Source organism: Erinaceus europaeus, chromosome 2 (assembly GCF_950295315.1).
Source record: "Erinaceus europaeus chromosome 2, mEriEur2.1, whole genome shotgun sequence".
NCBI classification, from domain to species: domain Eukaryota; kingdom Metazoa; phylum Chordata; class Mammalia; order Eulipotyphla; family Erinaceidae; genus Erinaceus; species Erinaceus europaeus.
The window spans coordinates 6,310,617-6,323,303 of record NC_080163.1 but is presented as its reverse complement, the minus strand read 5'-3'; positions in this window follow the sequence as shown (position 1 = coordinate 6,323,303).

The window sequence follows — 12,687 nt, the reverse complement described above, 5'->3', positions numbered from 1 at the left end:
TGCTGGATTCACAGGCCCGCACCAGCCCCGCAGTGTCCCTGCTGGATTCACAGGCCCGCACCAGCCCCGCAGTGTCCCTGCTGGATTCACAGGCCCGCACCAGCCCCGCAGTGTCCCTGCTGGATTCACAGGCCCGCACCAGCCCCGCAGTATCCCTGGAGGCAGTACTACTACTAGTAAACTTTAGTTTATTATTATTTTAACAGAGCACTATTCAGCCTGGCTTATGGTGACACTGGGGATTGAACCTGGGACCTCAGATTCTCAGGCATGAAAGTCTGTTGACCCACCTGCTGGGGGTTTGCTTCACAGGTGGTGAAAGCAGGTCTGCAGGTGTCTGTCTGTCTTTCCTCCGTTCTGTCTTCCCCCTCCTCTCTCCATTTCTCTCTGTCCTATCCAACAACAATGACATCGATAATAACTACAACAATAAAACAACAAGGGCAACGAAAGGGAAAAGTAAAGAAAAAGAAAAAAGATAAAGAATTGTTTAAAAAAAAGAAAAGAAAGTCTGTTGGGTGGGTGAAGTAACGCACTTGGTGAGAGTAACTACAGCAACAATAAAAAACAATAAGGGCAACAAAAGGGAAAATAAATAAATAAAAAGATGTCAAAAATCTATTAAAAAAACTAATTCAATCTATGTTCATTGACTGACCTTGCAAGTGAATTAGTGATAAAGCAAGTAAAACGTGGACTTGGGGCTACTTTTCCTTTTTCTTTCTTTGTTTCTTTCTTTCTTTTTTTCCAGTTTTTTTTTTTAATTATTTAGGAAAGGAGACATTAACAAAACTGTAGGATAGGAGGGGTACAACTCCACACAATTCCCACCACCCGATCTCCACATCCCATCCCCTAGACCATCTATCACCAGATGCCCAAACAATAAAAATCCTGCTTCCAGAGTCTCTTGATGTCGATTCCACGAGTAGAGCCAACAAGCTGCCCCGTGTGCGCGTCACTCTCGGCAGGAGCCTTGGGGCTGCTTTTCCGGCACACTGGGTCTCTCACATGTGTGACTGCACCGCCCTGGGCCCACTTCTTCAGATATGGAGACAGAGACAGAGGGAGAGTCCATGGCCCTGCAGCTTCTCTCAATCTGGAAGTTCTCTCATGTGAGGTTGGGCTCGAACCTGGGCCCTGCCTGTGGTGAAGCAGACACACTGTCCCCGGGCATTCTCTTCCACCTCCAACCGAAAAACATACTTTATTTTGTTTTTAGGCCGAGACAGAGAGAACTTGAGAGAGAAAAGGAGATACAGAGGGAGAGAGACCTGCATCACTGCTTCACCACTGAAAACATGAACTTGAAAAAAAAAACAAAAAACAAAAACACAGAAGTAAACAAACTGTTTCTTTTTTCTTTTTTTTTTAAATTTATTTTTTATTTTTTATTTAAGAAAGGATTAATTAACAAAACCATAGGGTAGGAGGGGTACAACTCCACACAATTCCCACCACACAATCTCCATATCCCACCCCCTCCCCCGATAGCTTTCCTATTCTTTATCCCTCTGGGAGCATGGACCCAGGGTCATTGAGGGTTGCAGAAGGTGGAAGGTCTGGCTTCTGTAATTGCTTCCCCGCTGAACATGGGCGTTGACAGGTCGGTCCATACTCCCAGTCTGCCTCTCTCTTTCCCTATTAGGGTGTGTCTCTGGGGAAGCGGAGCTCCAGGACATATTGGTGGGGTCTTCAATCCAGGGAAGTCTGGCCGGCATCCTGATGACACCTGGAACCTGGTGACTGAAAAGAGAGTTAACATACAAAGCCAAACAAATTGTTGAGCAATCATGGACCCAAAGCTTGGAAAAGTGGAGAGGAAGTGTTAGGGAGGGTACTCACTGCAAACTCTAGTGTACTTCTGCTTTCTTACTTTGGTGCCATACTCCAAACTCAGTCAATTTCTGCTTTGCGTGTCTACTTCTTCTTCTTCTTCTTCTTTTTTTTTTACATGCATAACATTCCCCAGATTCTCATTTAACAATACAACCCCCACTATTTCATTCATCATTTTTCATGGACCTGTATTCTCCCCACCCACCCACCCACCCCAGAGTCTTTTACTTTGGTGTAATACTCCAATTCCATTTCAGGTTCGACTTGTGTTTTCTTTTCTAATCTTGTTTTTCAACTTCGGCCTGAGAGTGAGATCATCCCGTATTCATCCTTCTGTTTCTGACTTATTTCACTCAACATGATTTTTTCAAGGTCCATCCAAGATCGGCTGAAAACGGTGAAGTCACCATTTTTTACAGCTGAGTAGTATTCCATTGTGTATATAGACCACAACTTGCTCAGTCACTCATCTGTTGTTGGACACCTGGGTTGCTTCCAGGTTTTGGCTGTTACAAACTGTGCTGCCAAGAACATATGTGTACACAGATCTTTTTGGATGGGTGTGTTGGGTTCCTTAGGATCTATCCCCAGGAGAGGAATTGCAGGGTCATAGGGTAGGTCCATTTCTAGCCTTCTGAGAGTTCTCCAGACTTCTCCACAGAGGTTGGACCCATTGACATTCCCACCAGCAGTGCAGGAGGGTTCCTTAAACAAACTGTTTCTAAGGCTTTGTGAGAACTCTGGTGAGGCGGCGTGGAACCAGACACTGTGATCTTAGAAGACTGGGAACCACTATTGATCATAAACAAAATAGTGGCTGGGAAAAAAAAGAAGAAATGGCCCCCAGAAATGGTGGCATCATACAGGAACGGTGGAGTCATGAACCGGTGTCCAGAAATACATTGCGGGATGGTGCAACAGCGTGGCGGTCCCCAAGTGAACTTCCTCTATGAGGCTCTGAGGTCCCAGGTTCAATCCCCTGCACCACCACAAGCCGGAGCTGAGCAGTGCTCTGCTCTCTCTCTCAAGGCTTCTTCTTTTAATTAATTAATTAACTAATTATTGGATAGAGACAGAGAAGTTGAGAGGGAGGGGGAGGTAGAGAGGGAGACAGACAGAGAGACACCTGCAGCCCTGCTTCACCACTCGTGAAGCTTTCCCCCTGCAGGTGGGGACTGGGGGCTTGAACCTGGGTCCTTGTGCCCTGTAACCTGTGCATGCATCCAGGTGAGCCACTGGCTGGCTTCTTTCTCTCTTTGAGAGATACATTCAAAATGATAAAAGTTAATATATACTGAAAGAAATTCTCTCTTTAAAGAAAAACAAGTCGCTACTTAGGCTGCTAAGAACACCTGCTACTTAAATAATAACTGATTTATTTTTCTTATCTTTATGGTCAAACCGCTCCGCTATTTCGCGATTCCGTCAGCCTGTCTGGCGGGCGCTGTCATCCTTTCTGTGAGTGTAAAGAGCTCCCTGCACGGGCGCATTCCCCTCCGTGTCCACCAGACGGCAGCAGACCCCCAGCCCAGGTAGCTGCTCTGCATTTGTGCACATCTGTAGGCCCGGGGCTCTGTCACTGCGTCCACGCGTGTGAGTTGCACTGGAGGTTTGGTCCCCAGCCGTTCCCGCATGTTGTGCTGCAAGAACAGGTGTAAAGACTAGTTCCTGGGGGTCGGGCGGTAGCGCAGCAGATTAAGCCCACGTGGCGCCCGGTTCGAGCCCTGGCTCCCCACCTGCAGGGGAGTCGCTTCCCAGGCGGTGAAGCAGGTCTGCAGGTGTCTGTCTCTCTCTCCCCGTCTCTGTCTTCCCCTCCTCTCTCCATTTCTCTCTGTCCTAACAACGACGACATCAATAACAACAACTACAACAACAATGAAACAACAACAAGGGCAACAAAAGGGGAAATAAATATTTTAAAATATATATATAGTCATGGTGATAATTAGTGCCGCCCGGGAGGTGATGCTAGTGGCTAAAGCTTCAGTCTCTCGGGCATCAAGTTGCAAACATGACCTCAGGATCACATGTAGCAAAACGACACTCTGGGTCTCTAAATAAATAAATAAGTCTGAACTTGAAAACGGAGTTTCTGAGTCAGGGAGACAGCCCAGCGGGCAGAGCTCAGGGCCTACACTGCAGCGGCGAGTGCTCTGGCGCCTCCATACCTCACATGAAACAAACACGGTGACTGTGTGTTTGCGTAAATGTTACTCCATAGGGCCGGGAAGGCGGCTCACTCTGGGGGCTACGTCTCGGGGTTCCCAGGAAGCCGCAGAGGTCTCAGGCCCAGCCCCCCTCACTGCCACAAACCACGGCTGAGCTGCGCTCTGGTCCTCCTTCTCCAGCTCTCACAATACGCAAACAAATATTTAAGTAATGAAAATAGGGGCCTGGTGGGGAGTCCGGCGGTAGCGCAGCGGGTTAAGCGCAGGTGGCAGAAGGATCCCGGTTCGAGCCCCCGGCTCCCCACCTGCAGGGGAGTCGCTTCCCAGGTGGTGAAGCAGGTCTGCAGGTGTCTGTCTTTCTCTCCCCCTCTCTGTCTTCCCCTCCTCTCTCCATTTCTCTCTGTCCCATCCAACAACGACGACATCAACAATAACAATAATAACCACAACAAGGCTACAACAACAAGGGTAACCAAAGGGGGAAAAATGGCCTCCAGGAGCAGTGGATTCATGGTGCAGGCACTGAGCTCCAGCAATAACCCTGGAGACAAAAAAAAAAGACTAGTTCCTGGCTGTCCGGCTGAGACAGCGTCTTCTCACCAGCACCAGGGTCTAAGTTTGGGCCCCGCCACCCCATGGTCCAGGCTCCCTGCTGCTGGCTGTGTTCAGAGCTCGGGGCCACTGTCTGCCCCAGCCACTCCAACAGGTGGGATGAGACCACAGCCAAGGCTGAGAGCTAAGTGGGTGCTTAACATTGAACATATGGCCTTGCTTAGAAGTATGCAGACCTGGAAATTAAAGTCCTTTTTATTTAATTTTAAAAATTTATTTTCCCTTTTGTTGCCCTTGTTTTTTTATTGTTGTTGTAGTTATTACTGTTGTTATCGATGTTATTGTTTGTTGTTGTTGTGGCCAGGTGTCGGGCAGCACCGCGGAGAAGAGAGAGGAGGTCTGGAACAAGTGGGGTACACGAATCTTTATTATAGGATGGGGGGGTGGCTCAGGCCATGTGGAGTCAGCCGACAGTGGCCGTCCCCACTACCTCATCGCGCAGAGAGAGAGGACGACCCGAAGGAGCCCAGAGAGAGAGAGAGAGAGAGAGAGAGAGAGAGAAAGAGAGCCGAGAGCCCAGAGAGGGAGGGTGAGGGGGATTTTATTAGGCGACAACCAGGGGTGACATGTGGGGCCAGGATTGGTTGAAGGGGGCACTGCTAGGATTACGCGGGGCGTGGTAAAACCTGGGGGCAGAGACTGCATCAGAATAATTCCTCAACATCAATTGTTGTTGGATAGGACAGAGAGAAATGGAGAGAGGAGGGGAAGACAGAGAGGAGGAGAGAAAGACAGACACCTGCAGACCTGCTTCACCGCCTGTGAAGCGACTCCCCTGCAGGTGGGGAGCCGGGGGCTGGAACCAGCATCCTTGTGCTTCATGCCACGTGAGCTTAACCCGCTGTGCTACTGCCCAACTCCCTGGAAATTAAAGTCTTAACCCATGTTCAGCGGGGAAGCAATGCCAGAGGCCAGACCTCCTACCTTCTGCACTCCACAATGACCTGGGGCCATTATTCCCAGAGGGATAAAGAATAGGGAAGCTTTCAAGGGAGGGAATGGGACACGGAGTTCTGGAGGTGGGAATTGTGTGGAAATGTACCCTTCTTATCCTATAGTCTTGTCAGTATTCCCATGTCACAAATAAAACTTAAAACAAGAAAAATAAGCAATGTTATGAAAGTATCCAGTATAGTGACTTGAAACCACAAGGCCTGGCAGGGGAAACAAATGGCTCTGTGGAAACAAACTTGCCTCCCAGGCCTGGGGCTCAGACCCCAAATGAAACCTTTTCTTACTGTGAGATTGTCCTCGCTTGCTCCATCTTCAGACCCTCACTGCCTGTAGGTGAGACTTGAGGGCAAAACTCCACACAGGTTGGTGGTGGGTGGATGAACAGCCTCTTGGAAGCAAACTCGTCTCACACGTCCCAGGTCCCAGGATCAAATCCCTCCTATAATGCTGGCCCAGCAGGAGTTTTCTTGCCTTTGGCGCTCGTGGACAGATGGGCCGGTAGCCTCGTGGAAATGCTCCCGCCTCTTGTCCCAGGCCCCGGGGCTGGAGCTCTGCCCAGAGTGTGAGGTTTTTCAAATCCGTGTAGGGTGGGAGGGGGCCAATAGCTCTATGATAGCAGACACGTCTCTCAGGCCCCAGATCCTGGGTTCTATCCGGCCCCAGATCCTGGGTTCTATCCTCCCTGGATAGAACCGTGTGAAGCTGACAGTGTGAAGCATTTTGAGTCTTAGGCCCTCACTGCCTGGAGAGAGACTTATTCTCAAAAGGCAGCCTCAGAAGGTGTGTGTGTGTGAGTGTGTGTGTGAGTGTGTGTGAGTGTGTGTGTGTGTGCGTGTGTGTGTGGTAGCCCTGTAGCAGCACTGCTGTTCCACGTGCCCCAGGTCCTGGGACTGAATCCCCTGCCCCCATATGTGCCCACAGAGTGAGGTTTCTCACGCCCTGGTAGGAACTCTGATGACAGTGTGAAGCATTTAAAAATTTTGTTTATTACCTTTATTTATTTATTGGATAGAGACAGCCAGAAATTGAGAGCAGAGGGGGAGGTAGAGAGAGAGAGACAGAGAGACAGAGAGACACCTTCAGACCAGCTTCACCACTTATGAAGCTTTCCCCCTGAAGGTGGTGACTAGGGGCTTGAACCCAGGCCTTTGTGCACTGTGGTGTGTGCTTAACCAGGTGCGCCACTGCCTGGCCTCTGAAGCATTTTATTCTTTCTTGTGAAGGTGTTTTACTCTCATTGTCTCTTATTAAAGACAGGGTGGGGTGGCGATGTGGGTCCTTACAAAACCCGTTGGGAGTTGGGCGGTAGCACAGAGGGTTAAACGCAAGGACTGGAGTAAGGATCCTGGTTCGAGCCCCCGGCTCCCCACCTGCAGGGGAGTCATTTCACAGGTGGTGAAGCAGGTCTGCAGGTGTCTATCTTTCTTTTTTTAAAAAGCATATTTCATTTATTTATTTTCCCTTTTGTTGCCTGTTGGTCTGCTTCTAATTCTGCTTCTAAAGCCCCTTCTGTTTCATTGGTTTAATCCCCCCTGCTTACACTGTATTCTAGTTACATAACCACTGTTAACTAAGCACCGCCCTGCCTGCAGGGCACTGGTTTAATCCCCACTGGTTCACAATGTCTTTTTGCTCCGCCCCCTCTCCTAGTCACCCTGATTTGCACCAGTCTTTTTTCGCTCCACCCTCTCTACCTCACATCCTGTTTCCACCCTACTTGGCGAGTATATATATAAAGACAGGATTGTGACTAGAGATAGTTTAGATTGCGCTGCATTCCACATGAATAAAGACTGAACTGCGTACCACTCAGCCATGAGTCTCTGGTCATCTCTCTCTCTCTCGCCGGCGAAGCTAGCCCGGCAGTTGCCCTTGTTTTTTATTGTTGTTGTTGTTGATGTTGTCGTTGTTGGATAGGACAGAGAGAAATGGAGAGAGGAGGGGAAGACAGAGAGGGGGAGAGAAAGACTCCTGCAGACCTGCTTCACCGCCTGTGAAGCGACGGCCCTGCAGGTGGGGAGCCAGGGGCTCCAACCAGGATCCTTATGCCGGTCCTTGTGCTTTGCACCACGTGCGCTTAACCCACTGCACTACCACCCGACTCCCGGTGTCTATCTTTCTCTCCCCCCTCTGTCTTCCCCTCCTCTCTCCATCTCTCTCTGTCCTATCCAACAATGATGACATCAACAATAACAATAACTATAACGATAAAACAAGGGCAACAAAAAGGAAATAAATAAATATTAAAAAAAGAAACCTGTTATAGGGGCCACCTTTTTGAGCACACGTTATAATGGATAAGGACCTGGGTTCGAATTCCTGGTCCTTCCCTTTTGGGGAACTTCACAAGTGAAGCTGGGCTGCGGGTGTCTCTGAGTCTCTATCTTCCCTTTCCTCCTGATTTCTCTCTCTCTCTCTCTCTCTATCCAATAAGTCAGTTACACACACACACACACACACACACGCACACACACACACACACACACACTGGTTAAAGAAGTTTAAGCAAGGAAGCAGCTGCTGCCAACCCCAGGGAAGCTGTTTCAAACCATGACAAACCACCAGTTCCCTGCAGATGCCGGGGCCGTCTTCAGCATCTGAGCAGGAAGTGCAGGACGTCCTCTCAGCTCAGACATGGGGGCGCGGGACTCATCAGGGACTCATCAGGGAGAACAGACAGTGAGAATCAGCCCTGCGGTCCTGAGTTCTCGGGTTGTGGCTCTGCCGTGAGCACATCCGCGTCCCAGTTTAACGTCCAGCCCAGGTGGCAGGACGGGTGGCTCAGGCTGAGGAAGTGCGGCCCAGAAGGAAGTCCTACCTGCGGCCCAGCTCTGCGTGACCTGCGGGGGCTGCACACCTGCTCCCTGGCAAGACCAGCCCACAGCTGACACCTTGAGCACTGGGAGAGACACGGGTCTGAGCACTTTTCGGAGAGGAGCGAGATTGGAGGAGGATGCAGGAGGACCCGAGGGCCGAGAGGAAAGATGATGGAGTTTCCTGAGCACCCAGAGGCCTCTCCAGCTTTCGGGGTGCGGGAAGAGAAGCTGGAGGCACGATGAGACCTGGCTACCCAGGGGGAAGCGCAGGCAGTGGAGCCCCAAGCTCAGGGCAGCATCGCCGTCTCTGCTGGCTGAGAAAGGTTCCCGAGGTGCAGAAACAGCAGGGTGCGTGGTCACGGGCGACATGTGTGCATCTTCCAGTCTGCCGGGGAGTCTGCGTCCCCATCCCCATCCTGCTCCTCAGCCTGTCAGCAACCACCTCCAGCCAGGCACTGGGAGCCACCGTTGCCGTCAACTTCTGAAAAGGCAGACTGACTGGCAGATCCATGTTTCTATCAATTATATTTTTTTTAATTTTTAAAGATTTTATTTATTTATTAATGATAAAGATAGGAGAGAGAGGAAGAACCAGACATCAGTCTGGTACATGTGCTGCCGGGGATTGAACTCAGGACCTCATGCTTGAGAGTCCAGTGCTTTATCCACTGTGCCACCTCCTGGACCACTGTTTTGTTTGATTTTTACCAGAGCTCTGCTCAGCTCTGGCTCATGATGGTGTGAGGGATTGAACCAGGGACTTTGGAGCCTCAGGCACAAGAGTCTCTTTGCAGAACCATGAGGCTCCTCCCACCACTTATCTCCTGTTTACAGACTGTGGAGGCCTTTTCACACCCACTCTGTCAACCCCACCTCTCTCTGATTGTCCTCTGCCAGTGCTGGGGCTCGTCTGTCAGTGTCAGACAGCACAGCACGCCCAGCCGTGTGTGCTGTGCTGAGGCTCCTCAACTCCCAGCTCCTTCCCTTGACCCATACAGCCCAGTCTGTGTCCATCTACTCACTTCCGCCTGCAGACCAGCCTTCCTTGAGCAGGTTTTTCTGTGCTTTCACAGCTGCTAGGTGTCGGGCCCAGCCCTGGCAATGCCTTGGAGAGAGGTCAGGAAACACTACCACCCAGTGTACCCGGTGACACCGCAGACCAGTCAATACACACGTGACTTGTTCTATTGGCAGTAATAATCTGGAGAACTACACACACAGAGAAATGTTTCCAGGCTGCAGAGACAGGATGATGGTTTAGCAAGACTCTCAAGAGCCTGAGGCTCTGAGGTCCCAGGTTCGATCCTCAGCGCCACCATCATCCAGAGCTGAGCAGGGCTCTGGTGTCTCTTGCTCTCTCTTTTCATTAAAAATAAATGTTTTGGGAGTCTGACAGTAGCACAGCGGGTTAAGTGCACGTGGCACAAAGCGCAAGGACTGGTGTAAGGATCCTTGTTCGAGCCCCTGGCTCCCCACTTGCAGGGAAGTCGCTTCACAGGCAGTGAAGCAGTTCTGCTGGTGTCTGTCTTTCTCTCCTCCTCTCTGTCTTCCCTCCTCTCTCTTGATTTCTCACTGTCCTGTCCAACAATGACATCAACAACAATAATAATAATAACCACAACAAGGCTAAAACAACAAGGGCAACAAAAGGGGAAAAACAGCTTTCGGGAGCAGTGGATTCACAATTCAGGCACTGAGCCCCAGCAATAACCTTGGAGGTAAAAAAAAAAAAATAAATGTTTTATTTGCTCTACTTTATATATTAATGTTTTTCAGCCACCAAGTTGCAGACGTTACCATGACACCAACCTGACTTCCCTGGGCAGACGATTTCACCAATGTGTCCTGGAACCCCACCTCCCCAGAGCCCTGCCCCACTAGGGAAAGACAGAGACAGGCTGGGGGTGTGGATCCACCTGCCAACATCCATGTCCAATGGAGAAGCAATTACAGAAGCCAGACCTTCCACCTTCTGCACCTCATAAAGAATTTGGGGCCATATTCCCAGAGGGATAAAGAATAGGGAGGCTTTCAATGGAGGGGATGAGATGCAGAACTCTGGTGGTGGGAATTGTATAGAATTGTACCCCTCTTATCCTACAGTCTTGTCGATCATAATTAAGTCAATAAAAATAAGATATTCTAAAAAAGTGTTTCCATTAAAAAGAAAGTAGCAGCTAGAGCCCAGGACATGCATGTGTGAGGGTCAGCATCAACTAGACCAGAGCTGTCAATCACAAATACAAATATTAAAAAGACACCCTTTAAGAAAACCATACAGTGGGAGTCGGGTGGTAGCGCAGCACTAGGCGCAAAGCGCAAGGACCAACATAAGGATCCCGGTTCGAGCCCTTGGCTCCCCACCTGCAGGGGAGTCGCTTCACAGGCGGTGAAGCAGGTCTACAGGTGTCTGTCTTTCTCTCCCCCTCTCTGTCCTCCTCTCCTCTCCTCTCTCCATTTCTCTCTATCTTATCCAGGATCAATAACAACAAAAATAACTACATTAAAACAACAAGGGTGACCAAAGGAAATGAATAAATATTCAAAAAAAAAAAAGAAAACCATACAGTAAATGTAAAAAGTTTTACAAGTTAGTATTTGTCTCACAAAATTTTGATGGTTATTTTTCTTCTAAAATATCAGTTATAACCAATCAAGATAGAAATATTGACATCAAAATACAGATGTCAAAATATCTACTTAACCTTGCTTAAGATGAAGCTTTATAACAAACTTTAGGAAACTTAAATAAACTTTATTGAACATATGTACATGTACAAACACACATTCATATGACGTGTGTGTGTGTGTGTGTGTGTGTGTGAGATAGATAGAGAGAGAGAGAGAGACTGGGCTTCTCAGGTGGCTGATTTCACCCCTCAGAGGCCCAGTTTGCTGTTGGGGGTGGGAGAGAAGGGGCCTTCTGTCCTGTGTCCTCCTGTCTCCTGGGAACAGGCGTCCCAGCAGGGGCTCCTCCTCAGTTTGAGATCTGGGGGCTGCCCACCTGCTCCCTCTCTCCCCACTGCCTTTTGTCTGTCCCAGCCTGGTCATATAATTTGATGCTGAAAAGGCATTTGGCAAGAGCCAACACCCATTTATGATAAAGATCCTCTAGAAACGGAATAGAAGGACCTTCCTCAACATAATAAAGACCATTTATGACAAACGCACCTCGAACACCATTCTCAATGGGGGAAGGCTAAAAGCTTTCTCCTAAAATCGGGAGCTGCACAGGGATGCACACCGCCTCTCTGTGCAGCACAGCCCTCAAGGCCCTCATCACTGCAGTCTGGCAAGAAAGAGAGACCAAAGGTCTACAGATTGGAAAGGAAGAATTCAAACTACTAGTATATTCTGACGACATGATAATACAACTAGAAAACCCCAAAGAATCCAGAAAAAACAACAAACACCTACAGGAAATAATGAATTAATAGAGTAGCAGGATGCAAGACCAGTGCACACACATCTGTGGCATTTCTGTATACAAACCAGGAGTCAGAGGAAAGGGAAAGGAAAGATTCAATCCCATTTACAGTAGCCCATGAAGATGAAACACTTGGAGTAAACCTCAAAAGGAGGTGAAGGACCTTTACAACCAAAACTATAATACATTGTTAAAAGAAATGGGGGGTGGTGGTGGCTGGGGGTGGTGGTGGCTGGGGGTGGTGGTGGCGCAGCGTGTTAAGAGCATGTGGCACAAAGCACAAGGATCAGCAGAAGGATCCCGGTTCAAGCCCCCGGCTCCCCACCTGCAGGGGAGTTGCTTCACAGGCGGTGAAGCAGGTCTGCAGGTGTCTATCTTTCCACCCCCCTCTCTGTCTTTCCCTCCTCCCTCAATTTCCACAAAAGGCCACACATTGCCAAAATACTTCTGAGAAAAAAAGGAAAAATATGGGGGTATCATACTCCCCAACTTCAGTTTATATTACAAAGCTATCATAATCAAAGCAGCATGGTACTGGAATGAAAATGGACACTTGGATAGATGGAGCAGAATCTAAAGCCCAGAAATGAGCCTCCACCCACCTCATAGATGATAAAGGGACCGGGGCCAGGTGGTGGCGCACCTGGTTGGGCGCACATGTTACAATGCCCAAGGACACTTAACTCACTTCATTTTTTTTTAAATCAGAGCACTTCCCAGCTCTGCTGGGGATAAAACCTGAGACTTTGGAGGCTCAGGCATGAAAGTCTCTTGGCATAACCATTATGCTATTCTTCCTCTCCTTCCCCACTACAAATCATATTTCTAAAATAAACTTGGTGGTGCACATGGTTGGTCACATGCATTACAG